Source organism: Leopardus geoffroyi, chromosome B4 (assembly GCF_018350155.1).
Source record: "Leopardus geoffroyi isolate Oge1 chromosome B4, O.geoffroyi_Oge1_pat1.0, whole genome shotgun sequence".
NCBI lineage: Eukaryota > Metazoa > Chordata > Mammalia > Carnivora > Felidae > Leopardus > Leopardus geoffroyi.
In genome coordinates this window covers 34,913,027-34,937,436 of record NC_059341.1, presented here as the reverse complement: position 1 = coordinate 34,937,436, position 24,410 = coordinate 34,913,027, and the positions used below count along the sequence as shown (strand labels likewise).

Sequence of the window (24,410 nt, the reverse complement as noted above, 5' to 3'; positions counted from 1 at the left end):
ATGTGGAGAAATGAGAACCCTCTTGCACTGTTGGTGGGAATGCAAACTGGTACAGCCACTCTGGAAAACAGTGTGGAGGTTCCTCAAAAAATTAAAAATAGATCTACCTTATGACCCAGCAATAACACTGCTAGGAATTTACCCAAGGGATACAGGAGTGCTGATGCATAGGGGCACTTGTACCCCAATGTTTATAGCAGCACTTTCAACAATAACCAAACTATGGAAAGAGCCTAAATGTCCACCAACTGATGAACGGATAAAGAAATTGTGGTTTATATATACAATGGAATACTACTTAGAAATGAGAAAGAATGAAATATGGCCTTTTGTAGCAACGTGGATGGAACTGGGGAGTGTTGTGCTAAGTGAAATAAGTCATACAGAGAAAGACAGACACCATATGTTTTCACTCTTATATGGATCCTGAGAAACTTAACAGAAGATCATGGGGGAGGGGAAGGGGAAAAAAAGTTACAGAGAGGGAAGGAGACTCAAATACTGAGAGACTCTTAAATACATAAAAGACTCTTAAATACTGAGAACAAACTGAGGGTTGATGGGGAGTGGAAGGGAGGAGAAATTGGGTGATGGGCATTGAGGAGGGCACCTGTTGGGATGAGCACTGGGTGTTGTATGGAAACCAATTTGACAATAAATTTCATATTAAATAATAAATAAATAAATAAATAAAATGACTATTAACATGGATGTACAGATATGTTTGACTTTCCAATCACTTCTTGTGAGTATATAACAAGAAGCAGAATTGCTAGATAACATGGTAAATCTATGTTTAATTTTTTTGAGGGATCACCACAATGTTTTTCATAGCAGCTGTGCCATCTGCATTCCCACCAGCCATACATAAGTGTTCTAATTTCCCCATGTCCTTGCCAACACTTGTTGTTTTCTGGGGTTCTTTTTAAATGCTTTGCATTTTACTAAAAAATTGTCACAGCTAGTGCTGAAAAGTCTTCTTCAAAGGTGTCTGAGACTCAGCAATATTTCTAAATTACCCCCAAGAATCAGTTCACATAACTCAAATAGTCATACATAGGAATGAGAGGCAGGCTCCAGAGTGAGCTCATGGATGTAGGACTACCCAGTAAGCCTGCCAAGAGCAGTGGTTGATCAAGGAGAAGAGCCAAAGGGGGTAGATGGGACAGTGGGAAAACAATGCACATACTGGGCATTTACTATGTGCTAGGCACTCTGCCATAAATGGACATTGATGTGTCATTTATTCTTTAGAACAACCTTATGAGATAAATATTCTCAATTTCTAGACAAGAAAACTGAGATTTAGAATGGCTAAGTAACTCCCCCATGATCATTAGATAGCCAAGTACATGGTGGAGTCAGGATTAGAAACCAGAGTGTCTAACTTGGCAGCCTAAACTTTGGATTTCATCTGCTTTGCAAGCACATGGTCCAAAGATAACAAGGAGGAAAGGAGGAAGGCCATGGTGGGTCTCCGAACCCTCACCTGCCAACTCTCATGGGAAATAAAACAGTTGGTGGTCAGACTCACAGATCTTTGCTTTCCTTCCTTCAGAGACAGTTTTGTGGCCAAATCCCAGTCACTCAAATTGAAGCATCAAATCTCTGGTAACATGTGTTAAGTGGTGACTAAAAGGGCAGGTTTTTACTGCAGTGGCTGGAGGAGTGGACCCGGTCTGGACCATTTGTGTCCCTGCTTCTGCTGCCACAGCTCTGAAGCCCTGCTTTTTCTCTCCTCTCCTATGTAAAACCTGGTGGTCAACAGGAAACCTCTCCTTCCTCACCAACTGTTCCTCTCCTTAGAATCTCTCAGCTAGCTGCCCCATTGGCTATGCCACCTGCCTGTCTTCACAGCCTCTACAAATCATCACTCTCAGAAAAGCAGGTGTAGGAGAACCTTCAGATCAAGTATTCTATAGTGTAGAATGGAGGGTTTGTACAGGGTCAGGAGCCTGCTTGGAAGATTGAGCCAGGGCCCTGGTGATATCCAGGTCATGGTCTGTCCTTTTCCTTATCTACTCCTGGATTCAGATGCCTCAATAGTATGACTCTGAAACAGACTATCAGCAGATTCAACAAGGAGTAGCTGGTACCTTTCCCATTCTTCTCAAACCTCCAACCCCTTTCTGCTACACTCTCATCTCATTTAAACTGAAAAAACAGTGATTGCCAGCCAGGAAACTCCCTCATTTTCCAAATGAGTCCCAGATCCCATACCTGGACCTTCCCAAGGACCCCATCTCCTCAGTCAAAACTCTCCCCTGAATCCTCGATTTCTGCCTCGCTACAGAATTTTCCCACCAGCACTCTTGCCCTTGCCTAGCTTCCCCACACCCTACTCTTCCTCCTAGCCAAGTTCCTGGATAAAGCTGACCCTCTCCTATGTATACTGTCTCCACCTCCTCACCTCTAGTCCACCACCAGTTCCTCCTGTGTAGGGAAGTCAAGATCTCCATCCCCATCAGAAGTGTAATGGGTTTGCTTTAAGTCAAGCAATGAGAATGTTTCACTGTTTTCTTTTTGCCTTGCCTGAAATCTCAGCGCTATATGTTCAATTATAGTAATTCTATTAGACTAGGTTCATGGTATATTTATTTTCCTTTCCTGATAATTTTAATTGTATGGTTTGATACTATAGGTCATATTATAGGTTACCACACATTCTTCAGAGCTAAAATTTATAAATAGACAAGAAAAGAAACACCTGGATTAATTTGCATTCAATTCAAAGAGCAATTTCACAGGAATTATTATGTGAATGATTAAAAATATGGAAAAAATAGTATGCAGTCATTTAGCTCCAAATCCTCTGTGCCTAACATGAAGTAGGTCTCAGTAAATGCTTGCTCAATGGGTGAATGAAAAGTACAATGTGAAGAGAGAGAAAAACAGCACAATGTCACGTGCTCAATAAATACAACATTGTTTCACTATGTATGCCTATCATACACTAACAGAAAAATGTATGGATAAGTGAAAATAGAGAAAGCATTGGAACGGTGGTGTTGTATATGGATTTCTTTCTTTTATATCTATGTTGATATTACAATGAATACAAACTGGAGTGGAGGTACTAGAATGCTGTACTACAATTATACATTCTAGTGTTTAATTTGGTAGAAGATGGGGCTTGGGTTATCTATTGCTTCAAATCAAGCCATTTCAAAACTTAGTGACTTAGAGCAGCAATGGCTTATTTACTTCTAATGATTCTGTGGGTTAAAAGTCTGGGCAATGCCTGGTTGGCTAGTTCTTCTGTTCCAGCTGGGATTAATGGGGGTGTCCATGAAGTTGCAGTTGAATGGCAGCTGGGCTGAGCTGGAAGGCCTAAGAAGTTTCACTCACATGCCATATAGTCAGCTACCCAGCATGGCCTCTCTCATTGCACATGCTAGCTGCCTCATCACTCAGTATTTTATCTGCAGCTTCTTTACTGCATGACAGCTGGCTCTCACAGAGAGCAAAAGAGCAGAAACTACACTGCCTCTTGGAGGCCAGCCTCAAAAGCCACACAATGTCACTTCTGCATCTAGGCTCAAGGAGAGGGAAATAGACCTCTCTTCCTAATGAGAGCAGAAGACCTCTCTTCCTCATGGTCTCATTGCAGAAATCATGCAAGATGGGAGATAAATTTATGATCATCTTTGAAGAACAGTCGGCCACTGGGTGCTTAAATAATGTTTCACTTCCAAAGTTGCAAAGAAACCTCTTTTAAGGGACTCTGCCAAGTGGAATAGACCTTAAGGATAGTGATATATAAAACCCTGAGTGTTCATTTTATTTTGGGAAAGAGGAGGGAAGAGAGAATGAGTGGGGGAAGGGCAGAGAGAGAGGGAGAGAGACTCCCAAGCAGGCTTCATGCTGTCAGCACAGAGCCAACACAGGGCTCAACCTCACAACAGTGAGATCATGACCTGAGCCAAAATCAAGAGTCAGACATTTAATCAACTGAGCCAGCCAGGCACCCCAAGTGTTTATTTTAATCATCTCCATTGAAATGAACAAAAAAATGAGCAGCAGCAGTCTTGAGAGGGTGAGAGGATAACTTGAAGCACATCCAGAGACAATGAGCCTGACTACATAGGGACACTTTATGAGGGCTACTAACCTAGTCTGCCCACTGGCTCCTGAATCTCAACCACAGATCCCAGCAGGGGTCCCTCCTGATTCATTCTCTCTCTCTCTCTCTCTCTCTCTCTCTCTATCCAGCATTACCTAGAGGTTTTATTTTGTTCTTGTTGTTTGAAATTTTATAAAAACGATTTTAGTGGTTATTTTTTATTGCAGCAAAATACACAAACATGAAATTTATCATTTTAACCATTTTTAAGTGTACAGTTTAGTGACATTAAATATATTCCCCATGCTGTGCAACTATTACTACCATCCATCTCCAGAACTTTTCTTTCCTCCCAGACTAAAGCTCTGTACCCATTCAACACTAACTCCTCATTTCCCTCTCCCCTGAGTCCTTGGCAACTACCATCCTACTTTCTGTCTCTATGACTTTGACTACTCTAGGAACCTCAAATAAGAGGAGTCATACCATCCTTTTGTGTCATCCTTTTGTGACAGGCTTATTTTACTTAGTATAGTGTCCTCAAGTTTCCTCCATGTTGTAGTATGTGTCAGAATTTCTTTCTTTTTTAAAGCTAAATAATAGTCCATTGTATGGATATACCACATTTTGTTTATCCATTCATCCATCAGTTAACTGGGGACGAATCAGTTAACTGTTTTCACCTTTTGGCTTTTGTGAATAATGCTGCTATGAACATGGGTATACAACTATCCAAAACAGTTTTTAAAAACATAATTGGTTAATTTGACTAGTATTTATTGAGTACCTACTATGTGCCAGTTGCTGCGCTAGATGCTGGGAACACAACAATAAATAAGACCCTCCCCAGAACTTACAGTTTGAAGGGGGAGATAGAGACAACCACAGATTTCAATATGGGGAGATAGCTGTTAGGACAAAAAGAATGTGAGCACATGGGCTAGGTACTCAGCCTAATCTCCCAACAAAGGCTTTCTGGGTTGTGTCACTTGGAACCTGAGATCTAAAAAATGAGTCTGGTATAAGGGTGTGGGGAACAGACGAGTGTGGGCAGGCAGAGCAGCTTGAGCAGTAACCCAGAGGCATCTAGGTCAGAGAATGAGAAAGTGGGGTTGACAGACAATGAAGCTGGAGAGATGGGTAAGAGCCAGAAGATATAAGGAGGGCCCTTGAAAGCTTGGTATAAAGTTTGAGTTTATCCTAAAAATAATAGGAATCATCAAAACATTTCGAGTGGAGAGGTGATATGATCTAGTTTACACTTTAAGCTACCAGCCTGTCTAGGGTGTGAGAGTGGGTGGGACTGAATGGTGGCAAAAGAACAGAGGAAGCCACAGTGAGTATCTAATTCATCAGGAGTGGAGACCTGGACTAATAGGAGAGTGGGGAATGTAGATCAAGGACAGCTAGTGGCTGACAGAATGTAGGAAGTAAGGGAGAAGGTGTCATCATGAAAAAAAAACACAGATAGTTATTAAATGAACCTTTAAAGCATAAAAAGAAGTGTAGCAAAATATTGGTAATCTACTGTAGGGGTGTGGTCTTTACTTTTATTTCTTCTTCACCAAGGACCTGGGGGTATCTTTGGCTTAGTCTGCTCAGACCTTCTTGATCAGCAGGCAGATTCACTGAACCTGCTTGACCTCTTCTATGACCCACATCAAAAGAACTGCCATTTTCAGAGCATAATCTATGTCTTGATACTCTGAAAACAGTCTGTTCTAGACTGAGTTGTGCCCCCTCCCTAATGTGTATGTTGACACTCTAATCCCCAATGTGACTGTTTTTGGAGATAGGGCCCATAAGAAGGTAATAAAAGTTAAATGAGGTCATAAGGATGAGATCTTAATCTGTTAGGACTGGTGTCCTTATAAGAAGAGGAAGAGATATCAGATCTCTCTCTCTCTCTCTCTCTCTCTCTGCACCCTCACAGAGATGAAGCCATGTTAAGACAGCAAGAAGACAGCCATGTACAAGCCCAGAAGAGAGGCCTCATCAGAAACTGACCCATCCAACACCTTGATCTTGGACTTCTGGCCCCAAAAACTGTGAGAAAATGCATTTTTGTTGTTCAGGCCACCCAGTGGTATTAGATATGGCAACTCTAGTGGACAATATAGTCTTAAGAGGTAAGACTTACCATCCCATTCTATAGCGGAAGAAACTGAGGTTCAGAGAGGTTTTATTTTTTTTTTTAACATTTATTCATTTTTGAGAGACACAGAGTGTGAGTGGGGTGGAGGGGCAGAGAGAGAGGGAGACACAGAATCTGAAGCAGGCTCCAGGCTCTGAGCTGTCAGCACAGCTAGGCGTCCTGAGGCTCAGAGAGTACTACTTAGCTAAGACTCCACAGATAGTAAGCAGCTCATCTCAGCATCTGTGCAGGCTTCCTTATAGCAAGGCTTTGTCTTTGCAGAGAGTTGTCTGAGCTACCCTGGAAGTACCAGATCTTTACCAACTCTTTCTAAAATCCTAGCTGATGCTCTTCCTCACAGCATAGAATGATAGAACTCCAGGGCCTGCTCTGAAAAAGGACCCCAGACAGGCATGCCAGGCTTGGAGACACAGAGATCTGCTGCACTGCTCCACCCTCCTCGACAGTGAGGGGGATTTTAAGTCGGCTATAAACTTTGCAGCAGCTATAAACAGAGCTACTTCTTGGCTATACATGATTTCACATGAAACTCCAGCACTTCACTACCTTCTGGAACTGCAGAGTTGCTAGCTGTAAAGAGCAGTCTTTTCCAATTTAATTATTTCTGTTTACCTTTGTGTAAGCTACTTAAGCTTTTTTTAAGTTTATTTATTTATTTTAAGAGAGACAGTGAGCATGAGTGGGGGAGGAACAGAGAGAGTGGGAGAGAGAGAGAATCCCAAGCAGGCTCCGCACTGCCAGCTGTGGAGCCCATATAGGGCTCAAGCCCACAAGCAGTGAGATCATGACCTGATCTGAAACCAAGAGTCAGTTGCTTAACCAACTGAGCCACCTAGGTGCCCTACTACCTTCTTATAGTCTCCTTTATAGTATAGGTGGGGTGCCTGGGTGGTTCAGTCTGTTGAGCATCTCTCTTGATTTTGGCTCAGGTTGTGATCACACATTTCTTGAGTTTGAGCCCCACATCAGGCTCTGCACTGACAGCATAGAGCCTGCTTGGGATTCCCTCTCTCCCTCTCTCTCTGCTTCTCCCTGGTTCGTGCATGCTCTCTCTCAATCTCTCTCTCTCTCTCTAAAATAAATAAATAAACATTTAAAAAAATAAAGTATAGGTAGACATAGGCCCTACTGAAGCAATTTTTGAAGTCGTAGTTTGAACCAGATGAAATTGTTGATTTTATAGATCAAAAATGATGAAATATCAGCAATTTCATACATGCAGTTGGCCCTCATCTCTCCCCACTCTATTTGCTAACTTCTGGGTGCCCAGGACTCATGCTACTCTCTGACGCCTGGGTCCCTAACTTCTTCCTACCACCTACCCCAGTGGTAGCCCAGCTCTGGATAGAGACAGAACCTAGGAGAGAAGTCCACAAAGGAAAACAAATGGAATGGTCAGGGAGATAGAAGGAGAGACACAGAAACCAAGGGTGTAGAGAATTTAAGAGGCTCTGACCTGGCAGGTTCTTCTCTCCCTGAGGCTCTGACCATAGCATTTCTAGAATGTCTTTGTGAGGTACAAGGAAGGTATGGGAGCCAGAACAACCTCAGCACCACTACCGCTGCCCTCATGAATGGCCTTTGCACAGCCTAGGTGCTGGTTTCATAATAAAAATGAAGCAAAAACAACCCTGTCACATCAAAGCCAGCCAGACTTGACAGCTGGCAAATCTCATTTGGCAGATGTTGGCAGGATTTTGTCTGAAAGACCTTGTGGTTCAAGACAGGAATAAGAGAAGTTCAAGGTGAGCAAAAGGCTCTCACATCCTGTTACCTTTTCAGGCCTTCAGCTGTGGGCTCTGTAGGGATGTCCCACTGTGGGCTGGATTAGACCCAGAGGTTTAGATGAGCTGAATTTTCAGGGGCAGGGAGGAGCTGTGGTTGAAGTCAGCCTTTCCCAGAGTGCTGCTTGCTGATTTGGAGCAGGAACTAAGTGGAGGACTCTCAACATGGGTTCTGTCCACATTCTGAGTGGAGCTTTCCATGAATTGGCCAATTGGTTAGCATCCCTGGCCTGAGTGAACTAAATGCAAGTAGCACTCTCTGGGCATTGAGACAACGTCCAAGCCCAGGGCTGGGAGCTGGAGCAGCTTACAGTCCTGATGTCCTCCAAATTTAAAAAGGGTTTTCCCATAACTGAAAGCTTTCCCCCAAAGGTCAGGAGCAAGACAGGGATGTCCACTCTCACTACTGTTACTCAACATAGTATTGGAAGTCCTAGCCTCAGCAATCAGGCAACACAAAGGAATAGAAGGCATCCAGATCACAAAGAAGAAGTCAAACTTTCACTCTTCACAGACAACATGATACTGTATATGGAAAACCCAAAAAATTCCACCAAAAAAACTGCTAGAATTGATTCATGAATTCAGCCAAGTTGCAGGATATAAAATCAACACACAGAAATCGGTTGCATTCCTATACACCAACAATGAAGCGACAGAAAGAGAAATCAAGATCCCATTTGCAGTTGCACAAAAACCATAAAATACCTAGGAATAAATCTAACCAAAGAGGTGAAAAAATCTATACACTGAAAACTATAGAAAGCTTATGAAAGAAATTGAAGAAGACACACACACACACACACACACACACACACACACACGAGGAAAAAGATTCCATGCTCCTGGATAGGAAGAACAAATATTGGTAAATGTCGATACTACCCAAAGCAATCTACATATTCAATGCAATCCCTATCAAAATAACACCAGCATTCTTCACAGAGCTAGAACAAATTATCCTAAAATTTGTATGGAACCAGAAAAGACCCCGAATAGCCAAAGCAATCTTGAAAAAGAAAACCAACACAGGAGACATCACAATCTCAGACTTCGAGCTATACTACAAAGCTGTAACCGTCAAGACAGTATGGTACTGGCACAAGAGCAGACATTCAGATTAATGGAACAGAATAGAGAACCCAGAAATGGACCCACAAACGTATGGCCAACTAATCTTTGACAAAGCAGGAAAGAATATCCAATGGAATAAAGACAGTCTCTTCAGCAAGTGGTGCTGGGAAAACTGGACAGCGACATGCAGAAGAATGAACCTGGACCACTTTCTTACACCCTACACAAAAATAAACTCAAAATGGATGAAAGACCTCAATGTAAGTCAGGAAGCCATCAAAATCGTTGAGGAGAAAGCAGGCAAAAACCTCTTTGATCTTGGCTGCAGCAACTTCTTACTCAACACGTCTCTGGAGGCAAAGGAAACAAAAGCCAAAATGAACTATTGGGACCTCATCAAAATAAAAAGCTTCTGTACGGTGAAGGAAACCATTAGCAAAACTAAAAGGCAACTGACAGAATGAGAGAAGATATTTGCAAATGACATATCAGATAGAGTTAGTATCCAAAATCTATAAAGAACTTATCAAACTCAACACCCAAAAAACAAATAATCCAGTGAAGAAATGGGCAAAAGACATGAATAGACACTTCTCCAAAGAAGACATCTAGATGGCCAACCGACACATGAAAAAATGCTCAACTTCACTCATCATCAGGGAAATACAAATCAAAACCACCATGAGATACCACCTTACACCTGTCAGAATGGCTAACATTAACAACTCAGACAACAGATGTTGGCAAGGATGCAGAGAAGGAGGATCTCTTTTGCATTGTTGGTGGGAATGCAAGCTGGTGCAGCCCCTCTGGAAAACAGTATGGAGGTTCCTCAAAAAACTAAAAATAGAACTACCCTATGACCCAGCAATTGCCCTACTAGGCATTTATCCACGGGATACAGGTGTGCTGTTTCAAAGGGACACATGCACCCCCATGTTTATAGCAGCACTATCAACAATAGCCAAAGTATAGAAAGAGCCCAAATGTCCATCGATGGATGAATGGATAAAGAAGATGTGGTATATATATACAATGGAGTATCACTCAGCAATCAAAAAGAATGAAATCTTGCCATTTGCAACTATGTGGATGGAACTGGAGGGTATTATGCTAAGTGAAATTAGTCAGAGAAAGACAAAAATCATACGACTTTACTCATATGAGGACTTTAAGAAACAAAACAGATGAACGTAAGGGAAGGGAAACAAAAATAATATAAAAACAGGGAGGGGGACAGAACAGAAGAGACTCAAATATGGAGAACAAACTGAGGGTTCCTGGAGGGGTTGTAGGAGGGGGGATGGGCTAAATGGGTAAGGGGCACTAAGGAATCTACTACTGAAATCATTGTTGCACTATATGCTAAGTAATTTGGATGTAAATTTTAAAAAACTAAAAAATAAAATTTTAAAAAAGGGGGTTTTCCCATAGAGCTGCCCAGCCCTCTCTCAACCCAGTCTTTAGCTGGACTTCACCTTCCTAGCTCTGACTGACCTGGCGCTGACAACTAGGGAAGAAGGGACAGATGAGCTCGGAGGGGAGTTTGAAGGGAAATGCAAGGAATGGGGAGACTTCACCCCAGCTCTAGGAAGGGGGACTGCACAGTAGTAAAACTGATGACAAGTAAGAGGAAATGGAGACAGTGGTTCAAACCCAGCACCTGCAACCAAGGCAACAACTTTTTTTTTTTTATGAAAAAGAGAAAAGTGGGAAGAGGTCTGCATCTCCAGGACCCCCAGCACAGATTTGCAAAAGCACAGGGACTTGTCCTGCCAGGGGTAAGGGCCTAGCCCCAGGATGGCCAGGAGATGGGAAATACTAATAAAGTGGACTGAGAGTAAGGAAGCAATGGCCCATGGGCTCCAGGCACGGGTACTCAGGTATTCCAGGTGACCTCCATCATCTCAGAGACCGGTCTTTGATCAGAGTAAAGATGTCAGGACACGTCCTCATTCCCTCAGTCCAGAGGCCAGAGTGCATAACCTTGAGCAAAGTAAGGGTGACAGCCATAGAAGCAGACCATTTGGAAGAGACAGAGATGAACATTGTTGGAAGCTGAGGGAGCTGGTACCAGTTTGCACTCCTGATGCAGAGGCCCACCCCATGTGTGGTGAGAAAGCTGCCCTCAAATTGCCCCACCCATCAGAGGGATTTAACACTCACCAAACCACCTCAGCAAAGACACAAAGGAACAGGGGGTTTGTGACACTAGATCACATTAAGACTTTGTTTTGTTCTGTGTGGTATCTGTAGGGCCTACAGGAGCAGAATAAGTAAGTGGTAAGTAATAACCCACTTTGGCCAAGAAAGGTGTTTAAGATGATGTATTTCACACTGCCCTAGTTCTAATTAAATAAAATCATGCCACACATTGCCCCAGAAGTAAACCAGATCACCAAGACTCAGGACTGTGACAGGAATGTGTACAAAGGGAGGGCCCAGACAATAATAAGGCCAGTGGTCTCTGAAACAGCAACCAGGAGGAATTCATAACCCAGATATCTACAGAAATTCCAGGGCTATCACAACAAGAATTACAGAGTGCTCAGGAGCTCAGAAGGCCCAGGACTGGATCATCAAAGGGAATTCCTTATCTGATACGAGCTGTGATGAAACCAGAGAGCAAACCAATACCGCAGATTTAAGAGCAAGTCAGCACTCACCTGGTAAGGACACCCCCTCAAGCCACTGAAATACTCAGGTAGATCATCTCATCTGGAGGACTTCTAGTTTATAAGGAGACACTGGAGGCATGTCACCATGCTGCTCTAGGCAAGAGATCGTGATCCAGCATCAAAAGAGGAAGTGGTAACAGTGCCAGGATGCATCCTGAATGCTGTTCTACCCCCCAGAATGCACCCACCAGGCCAGGACCCAAATAGGTCTTCATCTGACTGGTGAATAATGTACAGGTCTTATCGATACATAGTACGTATGAGCCAAATGTACTAGAACTCTGTGATACACACGCAAACAATATACCATAACCAGGAGAGACCACTTTCATGTTTGAGTGGATACTGCTGCTGCAGCTGTGGGGATCCTTGCCAACAGCCAAGGGTCGGCATGCAGGAAGACTGCAACTATTGCTCTGTTGAAGGAACTCATGTAAACTCATCAACTGCACCCTTAAGTGCAGGACTGACCCTCCTTCAGGACATAACCTGGACTTTCTCTCCATCAGATCATCTATAGGAGGCAATGGAAGTAAATAAAAGAGGACATGAACTCCCAGAGAAGCAAATACACACCATATGCCAAATCTAGGCCAGAAGGCACGTTTTATACCAAGGCAGGAACCTACAGGAGCCATCAACAGGAAAAGGGGAGCATACTCAATTCAACCTCTTACTCAGAATGGAGGGGTGGATGTGGGGATGGACATGGACATCACTCCAATAAGTAGTTCCTTTTTCATCTCAGCAGCAGTGACTATGGGAACTGTGAAGCTGGGCTCTGGTGCCCTAGGAGAATGAACTCTGAGCAGACCATAAGCATCCATAATCTCAAAACCACCTTCCCTCTAGCAGGATTTGGACCAATCTGAACTCCAGCCGAACAGGGGAGCATGGTAGGAGGAGATGTATGCAGACTATCTGGAGCAGGGGGCGGGGGAGGAGTGGACTGTCTCACAACTGCCAGCAGCCTATGGAACTGGAGGTCCTGAGAGCCCAGCCTGCCTGTGGCAGATACTGCCATCATGCTCTTTTTCAGCTGGACACATAGCTTCACTTAATAAGACTACAACCCCCATCCTCTCCTCCCTTCAAAAACATTCTGGTGAGTGGGATGTGAGCAGGTGAGGCATGTATCTTCTGGGTTGTACACTCCAATGGAAATGGCTCACCCTCTCCTCTCCCCTCCCCGCTTCTCACTAGCTGAAATGCCACCCCCAGATGCAGACCAGGACCGTCCCCCAGGGGTGGTGGAATAAAAGGATAGAAGGAGCCTGACCCCCTGATGGCCTCATAAAGTAGAGTCTTCATACCTATTTGAACTTTTATATGCAACAGAAATACAGTGTCTAAGTCAAAATTCTTCTGAATGTCTTCTGCCCCCAACCAAATTAACATCCAAGTGATACCTGACCCAAGAATGGACAGAGTCAGGTAATCTCAGAGAACTGAGAGAACATAGAATGAGTGGCTAAGAAAGGTCAAGGACAATATGGGTTGAAAAAGAATGACACAATGACTGCAAGGGGAGTAGTCTGTGACCCGGTTAGTCCCCACTACCAAATGTTGCCGACAGAACCAAATGCCAAGGAGGAGGGAGGAGGATCACACCTGCGCCTCTGCTGTTCCCAGTGATATTCTTGCTGCAACGGGGCATCCTGAGGGGAGACGTTGACTTCCACAGGTCGCTGGAGACCCACGAGAGGGTGAATTGGTGAGTCCCACTCCACAAGGGTAGAGGACAAACACTCAAAGAACTGCACAGAGGGTCAAGTCATGACCTCACAATTTGGGAGTTCAAACCCTGCATCAGGTTCTGGGCTGACAATGTAGAGCCTGCTTAGGATTCTCTCTCCCTCTCTCTCAGGCACCCCCCCCAAAATAAATAAATAAAAACATTTAATAAAAACTGATAGACCCAATTCGTGTGCACCCAAAAACCCTGCTGTGTGACCTTGGGTAAATTAATTAGCAATCTCTCCCAACTCGTTTGCTCAGCTATGCAGCGCCCGCCTCCCAGGGTGGCTTCAAGGATTAAATCAGCTGGGAAAGCTGTGCCCCGGCTTGGTGCTTAGTCTGCACCCAGCAACCTCTGGTTTACTCCCATCTGCTCTCACCTGGACTTCTGACTTCCTGAACCTGTCTGGAAAGCTGCTCTGTACAAACCCAGAACTACAGCCGAGGAGCAATGGGGCAGAGCATACAGGCACACAGCTACATGCAGGTAGAGGAAAGGGGTGGTTGCTGCCCTGAGTTCCACTCAACATGGCTCTACGGGTTACTCTGCTACCCCTTCAAGCCACCTCCGAAGTCCTTGCTTCTTTGTGATTTTAAGACCTCATAAACTGGGGCGCCTGGGTGTTTCAGTTGGTTAAGCCTCCGATTTCAGCGCAGGATCTCATGGTTCTTGAGTTCGAGCCCTACATGGGGCTCTCTGCTGTGCGTGCAGAGCCTGCCTCAGATCCTCTGTCTCTGCCTCTCTCTGCCCCTCCCCCATAGTGTGTGTGTGTGTGTGTGTGTGTGTGTGTGGTGACCTCATGAACTAAGTGTGCCACAACCCCAGCACCCACATTCTTCTTGGGATCTTACTTCTGTTCCCACAACCTCACTGGGGCTGCATTCTCCAAGGTCACATGGAAACCCTTAAACTCTCAGTCCTGGGGCCTGAGTCTAGCGCCCCATGCAGCGCTTAACTCATAGAGCTCAATAAATGTTTGTAATCTAAAATATTTCTCTTCCCTGGCAACCACCTCTTCAACCAGGTGATCAGACTTAGCATTGGTAAAAGGAGTAGTTATGCAGCCCTGGGACAACCCAATAGCATGAACTGTACACTTCCATTGGATGAATTGGGGGCACCTGAGTGGTTCAGTCATTAAGCATCTGATTTAGGCTCGGGTTATGATCTCACGGTCTGTGAATTCGAGCCCCACATCAGGTGAGCCTTGCTTCTCTCTCTTTCTCTCTCTGTCCCTCACTCACGTGCACCCTCTCTCTCTCACAAAAAAAATAAAAATAAAAAATAAATAAATAGGTGAATTGTATGATCTGTGAATACCTCTATAAAACTATTAAAAAATAAAATAAATAACAGCGAGAACAACCCGAGCTTATTTGGGTCTCCCAATGTGACAACATATGAAATACACAGCATCACCTGGGGGATAATCTTGCCAAAAAGATTTAACCTGAATCAAAGCAAGCCTTTAGACCTCACTTTCAGTTTACAGGAGACATAAGGGATAGAAAAAATCGTGCTAAGAGACACTATAAGAAAGTTGTCAGAAAAATATAAAAATGTGGACTATTCAATGTCATTTTTTAAAGTTTATTTATTTATTTTGAGAGAGAAAGCAAGCAAGCAGGGGAGGAGAAGACAGAAAGAGGGAGAACCCCAAGCAGGCTCTGAGCTGTCAGTGCAGAACCCAACTCAGGGCTTGATCCCATGAACGGTGATATGACCTGAGCCTAAATCAAGAGTCAAACACCTGACTGACTTAGCCACCCAGGTGCCCTCTCAATGTCATTTTTTAAAAGGTGAGGGACATGTTCTAGATCTAAAGAGACATAACAACCACATGCAATATGTGTAACTTGAATGAACCATGGTTTTAAAAATGCTATAGTTAAAGCATTTAGGGGCACAATTAGGGGAAATTTGACTATGATCTGATTATTAACAGGTTGGTGTTAATTTTCTTAGGTATAATAAAGGCATTCTGTTAATGCAGTGGGCTGTCTTACTCTGCAGAGATGCTTGCTGAAATATTTGGAGGCCAAGCATCATGTCTACAACTTTCTAATGTTTCTGAAAAACACACATCCACATACACAGATATAGAAGTACATTAGTAAAAATTCAATATATTAAAGAAAATAAATAGATAAAAATAAAAATAAAATCAGCTTTTCAATTCCTATGAAAAAGCCTGCTGGGACTTTGAGAATATTCTGCAAATGTTTTTATAGTTTACTTTCTTTCAGTGACCACTAACCTCTAGCCATGTTATTGACAAGCACTTACACATAATTCTGTACCTCTCATTACATCTTTCGCTCTCAGAAATAGGAATCATTTCTAAGCCTCTGATTCTTTTGACTCATTTTGCACAATTTCTCCCCAAATCTCAATGTTCTTTTAAAATGTAAATTTAGTGGGGCGCCTGGGTGGCTCAGTCGGTTGAGCGTCCGACTTCAGCCCAGGGCATGATCTCGCGGTCCGTGAGTTAGAGCCCCGCGTCAGGCTCTGTGCTCACCGCTCAGAGCCTGGAGCCTGTTTCAGATTCTGTGTCTCCCTCTCTCTGACCCTCCCCCGTTCATGCTGTGTCTCTCTCTGTCTCAAAAATAAATATGGGGCGCCTGGGTGGCGCAGTCGGTTAAGCGTCCGACTTCAGCCAGGTCACGATCTCGCGGTCCGTGAGTTCGAGCCCCGCGTCAGGCTCTGGGCTGATGGCTCAGAGCCTGGAGCCTGTTTCCGATTCTGTGTCTCCCTCTCTCTCTGCCCCTCCCCCGTTCATGCTCTGTCTCTCTCTGTCCCAAAAATAAATAAACGTTGAAAAAAAAATTAAAAAAAAAAATAAATAAACGTTAAAAAAAATTAAAATATATATATATATAAATTTAGTAATTATCCCTAGATGTAATGATCACGTACTCTGCCTCTATCCTAGGCTCTGCCACATACTGTGATTCCAGGCAAGTGATTTACTTTATCAGTTTACTTATTACTAAGGGACAAGATTAAACTAAATCAGTATTGAGGTTTAGTTGTGGTGCTGCTGGTGGTTTTATTTTGTTTTGTTAATACTAAAACTCTCTCAAGAATGTGAGGAAATTTATGAATTCTCTTTCCAGGGTAAGACATAAACACATAAACATTTTGCAAATTATTTCTGAGTGTTTATAAACTTCCTAGAACCTACCCATGGACTTCACCATAACAATCCCTGGACTGGATGCCTTAAAAAAAAATTTTTTTTTTTGCAATAGTTCTTTCTTGCTCTAATTCTAACTTCTCTTGGAAATAGAAATGGAAAGGGGCGCCTGGGTGGCTCAGTTGGTTAAGCATCTGACTTGGCTCAGGTCATGATCTCACAGTTCGTGGGTTGGAGCCCCACATAGGGCTCTGTGCTAACAGCTCAGAGCCTGGAGCCTGCTTCAGATTCTGTGTCCCTCTCTCTCTGCCCCTCTCCCGCTTACACTCTGTCTCTCCCCACCCCACCCCCTCTTTCTGGCAAAAATAAATTAAAAACATTAAAAAAAATAGAAATGGAAAAGCAGCACTTTCTATTATTGCAAAGAAGCTGCCTCCAAGAACGGTGCTGACATCCCGTAGGATTCTGGGACCTTCCTTTGCCTAGAAGGTAAGTGGCAAGAAAGCCCAATACATCTGTTTGTTTGCCTCCCAGAATGCAAAGCTAATCATTGGTAGAATTTGATAGAACTTTCCCCTTAGATAATATTTCTCTATTTTTCAATCTGCTCCATAAAATGTGACCAATATGTTTAGCGACTTACAACTCTTACTTCTATTAAATTTAGTTGGAAATGTCATATTGAATTTAAATAGACATGCTGTAAATAAAATATTTTTATGTCAGAACAACAATTAAGGATTGGATAAAGTGGAAATTATATTGAAAACATCATTATGAACTCTTTACTTTTAAAAGTATAATAGTCCCCCCCCCCACCAGCCTTATCCATGGGGATATATCCCAAGACCCCTAGTGGATGTCTGAAACCACAGATAAAACCAAACCCTACGTGTACTATTTTTTCCCTATACATACGTATGATAACTTAATTTATAAATTAGGCACAATAAGAGATTAACAACAATAAGTAATTTAAAAATGGAACAATTACAACAATATGCTGTAATAAAAGTTTTGTCAATGTGATGTCTCTCAAAATATCTGATTTATTGTACTCACGCTCTTCTTCTTGTGATGATATGAGATGACAAAATGCCTATGTGATGAGATGAAGTGAGGTGAATGGCACAGGTGTTGAGATAAAACATTAGGCTACTGCTGACCTTGTGACCATACCTCAGAAGAAGGATTGTGTTTCCAGACCACAGTTGACCAGGGGTAACTAAAACCATGGGAAGCAAAACTGCAGATAAGGGGGGGGATGACTGTCTAACTGTTCTGTCATTAAAATGGCCCACAGCAGGGGCTCCTGGTGGCTCAATCAGTTAAGTGTCCAACTTTGGCTCAGGTCATGATCTCACAGTTTGTGGGTTTGAGTCTTGCATTGGGCTCTGTGCTGACATCTCAGAGCCTGGAGCCTGCTTCAGATTCTGTGTCTCCCTCTCTCTCTGCCCCTCCCCTGTTTATGGTCTGTCTCCCTCTCTCTCTCTCTCTCAAAAATGAATAATAATGTTTATTAAATGTTACATAATGTTATCTTAAAATATATATTTAAAAAAAATGGTCCACAGCAAAATCACCCATTTCAGACATACATGGAACAATTCGAATGTACCCTTAGAACACTGAATGGGGTTTCTAACACACCACTGAAATAACCAAAGCTTGGTGAAAAGTAGCTAATTCCACCTTTGTTGACTAAAATACCTTATTCCTAGAAAGTGAGATACCTCAGACCATCTGGGATGGCACTGAGGAGACAAGAGCAAGTTTTAAAGATCTTTTCCTGGCTGAGATATTATAATTTGAATAAAAAGAAAAAATCATTATATTTCATTGGAACAAATCTGAGAAAAGCATCAGCCTATAATGGTATTCCAGAAGGAGAAAAACATAAAATATCCTAGAGGAAAATTTCAACTCATGAAAAGGATGGTTATGTAGGATATATTAATGATGATCATGTTATTCTCTTTCTTATCACCTTGGTATTAATATTAATTGTATTACACTGGCATCGTTTATTATGTTAAGAAATTATTAAATACATTTTATTTTTTATTTGTTTAAAGATCAAGCTTTACAGTTAGAAGGGTAATTGGCCCATTGACCATTGGGAAGATATCTACAAATGACTTTAAAAAATTTTTTTAATGTTTGTTTTTGAGAGAAAGAAAGTGAGCAGGGGAGGGACAGAGAGAGAGGGAGACACAGGATCCAAAGCAGGCTCCAGGCTCCAACCTACCAGCACAGAGCCTGATGTGGGGCTCGAACTCATGAACCATGAGATCATGACCTGAGCTGAAGTCAGGTCAAATGCTCAACCAGCTGAGTCACCCAGGTGCCCATACAGATGACTTTAAAATGAGAGTTGAGGGGCACCTGGGTGGCTCAGTCGGTTAAGCACCCGACTTCGGCTTGGGTCAAGATCTCACAGTTCGAACCCCGAGTCAGGCTCTGTGCTGACAGCTGGGAGCCTGGAGCCTGCTTTGGATTCTATGTCTCTCTCTCTCTGCCCTTCCCCCCCACACACACACTCTCTCTCTCTCTCTCTCTCTCAAAAATAAATGAATGTTAAAAAAATTTTTTTTTTTTTATTATATGAAATTTATTGTCAAATTGGTTTCCATACAACACCCAGTTCCTCAGAAAATTAAAAATAGACCTACCCTATGACCCAGCAATAGCACTGCTAGGAAAAAAAATTTTTTTTAATGAGAGTTGAGGGGAGCCTGGGTGCCTCAGGATTAGCTCAGGTCATGATCTCACAGTTTGTGGGCTCAAGCCATCGTTGGGCTCCATGCTGACAGCTCAGAGCTTGGAGCCTGCTCCGGATTCTGTGTCTCCTCTCCCTCTGCCCCTTCCTGGCTCATGCTCTGTCTCTGTCTCTCTCTCTTAAAATTAAATAAACATTTAAAAAAAAATTTTTAATGAGAGTTGATAAAAGAAAGGGAAATATTTGAAGGGTATGGAATCCAATCAAACAGGAAAAAAGGAATTAGTTACAATCTGGATGCAGGGTTCATTACCTCCTCAACTCAAATCAGGAGCACAAAAGTTATGAAAGATATTCTATTATAGAGCAGATGGACGGTCCAGGTTTCATGGAAAAAAGTTTGGCCTGAAAAGGTCTATTATAAATAAGAAGAATTTCAGTTTATATATCAGTTTGCTTTTGCTGCATTGAAACATCCCAAACTTAGTTACTTAAATTCTCTCTTATTATTTCTCTTCATTCTGTGGGTCAACTGAACAGCTTTTCTGGTCAGCTGGTACTGAATGGTCAGGCTGAATGGTCCATGTCAGGTGGTTGGAAGGCTGTTGGTTTGTTGGTCTCTGTTCCACATGGTGTCTCATCCTCCAATAGATTAGCCCAGGCTTCCTCATATGGGAGTTTAAGGATTCCAAATACACAGAGAGAGAAAGCCCCAGTGTGTCACATATGCTATCATCCCATTGGTCCAAGCAATTCCAATGACCAAGCACAGAGTAAGTATGAGAGAGGATTACTCAACAAGGTATGAACAAATCAGGATATGAACCATTACTGCAATAACCTTCTGTAGTTTGTTAACAATTAGATTTGCAAGTGTTAGTTAAACACTTAGGAATATTTTGTTTGTTAAATTTATAAGTATACTTGCTTAGCATTAGAAATATTTGCGAGAAGCAGACATAAAATTTTTGATATGGTTTGAAATGTCTAAGAAAATATAATTAATCAAGTTTTGAGTAATGTTAAATATTTAAAGACAATTTAATTTTAAATTTATGAGTTAACTGTACATGAATCAAAGAACAAGTAAAAGTGTTCTTATTTTAAATAAATATTACTAGATTAATAAGTGGACTAGCAAGATTTGTAAGTTGAATGTAAAAGCTTGAGAAAAACTAGGACTTAAATTTCATAAGTAAGTGAATGATAATTAAAACACTAATATTATAAATAATTTTTCCACATACAAAAACCTCTCTCAGGCTTTAGTAAGCCTTAGTGGACACATTTATCCAATAGTTTATTCAAAATATATTTGTTGATCATCTGCTATGAGACAGATGCTTTCTAAACACAGTGTAAAGTGACTCCCAGACCTTCTTTGGTTGAGATTATACACTAGTAGAGAATACAGGGAGATAATAGACAAATACCGATCAGAGATTATTTCCTTACCTCCCGACTCTATCCCATCTTCCTCATGGCAAAAACCACTCTGTTCTCTCTCTCATCATCCAAGAGTAGGAGCAGTGCCTTCTTCTCTTTTTCCACAGCCAAAGACACCACCAAGTTTCAGTTCCTGCCTAACTCCAGTTCCTGATACCAGCCTACTAATCCTTTTATAATCGATAAATCCACAAATGCTTCCTGACTATCTACTATTTCCTCAGGATGAGGCAGAGAAGAAGGGAAGAAAACAGTAAGAGCCCAGAGAACATGCAATACACAAAGCAGTACAGTGGTGCACTCAGTAAGTATTTATTCAACACGGCACACCAAGCAGAACACTGAAGGGTGAGAGGAACACAGTGGTGGGGAAGCCAGGATCCTTGCTGTAAGGAAGGATCAGTCCTGTAGGCAAGATTCTGTTAAACTGAAGACACCCACTTTTTTACATTTTATAATCTTTCAAATTGCAATTCATCTTATGATGGTGATGCTTTCCTCTGGATGAAATACAGTAAGTGTAGCACAGAGCAGCTTCATACCTGAGAGCTGTGTAAGAGCCTATGGCAATTTGAATAGTGGTCCAAGTCCAGCTGCAACATTAAAATCACCTGGGAAACCCTAAAAGAAAGAAAGAAAAAAAAAGCTAACGCCTGGATTCCATCCCAGATCAGCTAAATCAATATGGAGAGGGCAGGGCTGGGCACTGGTAGTTTTTAAAGCACCAGAATGTTGAGTTCAAACTAGAATACACATTCCCAAGGGGCATGCTTCCATGGATGCTTCAGGTCAAGGGTCAGCAAACTAGAGCCTATGGCCCAAATTTGGCGGGCTGCCTGCTTTTTACCACCTCAGGAGCTAAGATGGGTTTTACATTTTTAAATAATGGGGGAAATATCAAAAGAGGAATAGTATTTGGGTAATGTAAAAACTATATGAAATTCAAATATAAGTGTCTGTAAATAAAGTTTTACTGGAACACAGCCATACTCCTTGGTTTACATACTATCTATAGCAGCTTTTGTTGTTGTTGTTTTTAATATAATTTATTGTCAAGTTAGCTAACATACAGAGTATACAGTGTGCTCTTGGCTTCAGGAGTAGATTCCTGTGGTTCATTACTTACATACAACACCCAGTGCTCATCCCAACAAGTGCTCTCTGCAATGCCCATCTCCCATTTTCCCCTCTCCCCCACCCCCTGTCATCAACCTTCAGTTTGTTCTCTGTATTTAAGAGTCTCCTATGGTTTGTCTCCCTCTCTGTTTATAACTATTTTTTTTCCTTCCCTGCCCCCATGGTCTTCTGTTAACTTTCTCAAATTCCGCATATGAGTGAAAACATATGATACCTGTCTTTCTCTAACTTATTTCACTTATCATGATACCCTGCAGGTCCATCCACGCTGTTGCAAATGGCAAGATTCCATGCTTTTTCATCACTAAGTAGTAGTCCATTGTATATATACAATGTATGTGTGTGTGTGTGTGTGTGTGTGTATACTACATCTTCTTTATCCATTCATCAGTTGATGGACATTTGGGTTCTTTCCATAATTTGGTATAGCGGTTTTTGTGCCACAGGGCAGAGTTAAATAGCTGGGATAGAGGGCATATGGCAAAATATAAAATATTTACTAACTGGCCCTTTACAGAAAAGGTTTGCTGATCCCAGTTTGAAGAAAATGGGTTTCTAGACCTCAGCATCTCTCTCTCCTCTTCTAAAAACTTACCTGCCTGGGAAGATGCCAGCCATCAAGGGCCCAGGTATGGGTGGCATCTTCTCCTTCCCCACCTCTTTTTCACATTTGCCCTTCTCCCACTTTGAAAAGAAAAGTAGACCTCTCACCAGCCCCGGGGGCGGGGGGGGGGTATAAAAATCTCACCCGGCACTAAACAAAAGAATCTCCCTGAATACTGGTGTCTAATAGGATTCTAATGACATCTTGTTGTCAAGTCTTGCCAAGTATTGCATTACCAAAACTGAAGGAGGACCCAGTCAAGTTATCAGCTGCCAAACCACTGAAAATATTTGGTGACAGATAGCTATATGATTTGGGGCATGTAACTCAGAAGGGGTTCAAAGAATTGAGTAACATGGTTATGACAAACCTAGTATCATAATTATTTATGTAAACAAAGTTTTCGAGGCTTATATGCAAAATATTTAAAATGCTGAACACAGTCTCGTTCTGTGAATAAGCAGTATTTGTCCTCAGATACATGAAGAAAAAAATTACTCATCTCATAAGAGAATTTCAAATGTTTGTTATTCCGTTTAATAATTACTATCAAAACTTGTGTCACTTTTACATCATTCTGATCAATTAAGTACTAATAATTATGAAATGAGGGCCTCAATTTCTTACTGGCTGTTGACTGGAGGCCTTTCTCAGTTCCTTGACATGTGGACCTCTCCACAGGGCAGCTCACAGCAACCCAGAAAGAGGCCAAACAACCAGAACCCATGGTCTTTTTGTGGCCTAATATTGTGACATCCCATCATGTTTGTCTTATTCTACTCCTATTCTGTTGTTGGAATCAAGGCATTAGTCTCAGCCCACATTCAAAGGGAGGGAGATATAAAAGGATGTGGATACCAGGAGGTGGGATCGTGGGAGCCATCTCAGAAGCTGCCTGCTACAAATGTCAAATTAACTATATCCTCTACATCTGCTTAATTACAGGATTAAAAATTTTAAGTGTCTTTTTTTTCTTAACGTTTATTTATTTTTGAGAAAGTGCGAGCAGGGGAGGGTCAGAGAGGTGGAGACAGAGGCTCCAAAGCCGGTTCCACGCTGACAGCAGTGAGCCAATGTGGGGCTTGAACTCACAAACTGTGAGATCATGACCTAAGCCAAAGTCAGATGCTCAACCGACTGAGCCACCCAGGCACCCCCTAAGTATCGTCTTAAAAAATGGGAGAGAGCGGGTCACCTGGGTGGCACAGTCGATTAAGCATCTGACTTGGGAACAGGACTTCCGCTCAGGTCATGATCTCACTGTTCTTGAGTTCGAGCCCTGCATCAGTCTCTATGCTGACCAGATCAGAGCCTAGAGCCAGCTTCAGATTCTGTGTCTCTCCCCATCCCTCCCCCCCACCTCCGCTCCCCGCCCCTCCCCCGCTCTCAGGCGCGCTCGCTCTCTCTCAAACATAAACATTTAGAAAAATGGGTGAGAGGATGCAGAATTTTCCAAGATTCTTTCAGAAATGAACAAGTAAAGGGGCGCCTGGTTAAGCATCCAGGGCTCTTGGTTTCAGCTCAGACCACGTTCTCCCAGTTGCTGAAATCAAGCCCCAGGACAGCTTGGAGCACTCAGCCTGCTTGGGATTCTCTCTCTCCATCCCTCCCCCACTCATGCTCTCTCTCTCTCTCTCTCTCAAAATAAATAATCATTAAAAAGAAAAAAACGGGTAAAGATGTTCGGAGAGCAGGATGCTTGAGGCCTAATTGAGCAGCAGTCTGTTGGGGGTGCGGGGCTAACAGAGATAATCGCCAGGGGTCCTCAGCAGCAGAAAAGGATGGCGGCTGCTTCAGACAATGAAAAAATCCACCGACCCAGACTTGGGAGCTCCAGTCCGTGGGTGGGAAACACACGGAAAAGCTAAGTGCGTCT

At 42.5% G+C, this 24,410-nt stretch overlaps 1 protein-coding gene across 3 annotated transcripts in view; it reads right to left on the bottom strand.

The window, feature by feature from the left end:
- Window positions 1–21,966, bottom strand: part of LOC123590002 — a 28,423-nt gene extending 6,457 nt beyond the window's left edge. For 2 of the 3 annotated variants that reach the window (XM_045462720.1, XM_045462722.1), the window contains exon 1: window positions 1,535–1,762. The gene's annotated coding sequence lies outside the window, so the exon portion shown is untranslated. Of the gene's footprint in view, window positions 1–1,534; window positions 1,763–21,335 lie in introns of those variants that run through there. The other variant, XM_045462721.1, reaches the window with a different exon arrangement.
- Window positions 21,967–24,410: the final 2,444 nt, after the last annotated feature.